General features: G+C 63.5%; 1 pseudogene; it reads right to left on the bottom strand.

The window, feature by feature from the left end:
- ACA1_310160 overlaps window positions 1–860 on the bottom strand; it is a 1,751-nt pseudogene that overhangs the window by 696 nt on the left and 195 nt on the right.

The raw sequence follows: 860 nt of genomic DNA, 5'->3' as shown, positions 1-860 counted from the left end.
GCCAACACTGCTGACGCCCAAGCCGAGCATCTGCCGCGCCTGCTGGAGGATGTCGTCGTTCTGTTGCTGCTGCGCCCGTCGCCCCATCTCCTGGCTCTCGGTGAGTCCGGCCTCGCGGCGCGATCTCGCTCGCTTCGGCTCCCGCTCGCCGCCGACCACCTCCGCGTGCGCGTCGTCGTCCGGCCGCGGCCCGTCGACGACAGTATGTTGCCCCTCCACGTGCCCCACCACCTCCACGGCCATCGGCTCCCTAAGGCTGCCCGAGTCCCTCAGCGCGCCGCCCACGCCAGCGCCCTGCGGCGTGTGCTGCGTGTGCGACTGGCCAGTAGCCACGCCTAATCGTTGGCTGGGGTCGATGTCCATGCGCCGGTGGTCCTTTTCCATGTATGGAATGAGACCCCGGAACACCCATCGCACACTGAGGCCGTAGTGTGCCCTGGACTTGAATTGTGGCCCGCGCTCCCGTCGGTCCCGCAGCACAATCTGCCCACACAGTGGAAAGAAGGTGAACGCGTGAGGCCAGGTCGCATGCGCACACACACACCCGCCGCTTGACCGGTACACCAGACACACACTCGCACACACGCACACACGCACACACGCACGCACACAACACGAATCAGGCGCACCTCGAAGCACAGGGGCACGTGAGGCCAGGTGACCCAGTGGTTGACCGCGCGGTCGAGCGGCAGCTTCTCGTCCTTCTCGCTGGGCGGCGTGCCCGGCAGAAAGTTGTACACGAAGGGCTGGTCCACCTTCCACCCGTAGGCCGCGACCGAGCACTTGGCCGGGCACACCTTTGTTTTGTTGTTGAAAAAGAAAATAATTTAATTAAAATGGGTTTAAATCAATTAAAAATG

The sequence above is a fragment of the Acanthamoeba castellanii genome, assembly GCF_000313135.1.
Source record: "Acanthamoeba castellanii str. Neff unplaced genomic scaffold scf7180000083773, whole genome shotgun sequence".
Lineage (NCBI taxonomy): Eukaryota > Discosea > Longamoebia > Acanthamoebidae > Acanthamoeba > Acanthamoeba castellanii.
This window is presented reverse-complemented; position numbering and strand designations above follow the sequence as displayed.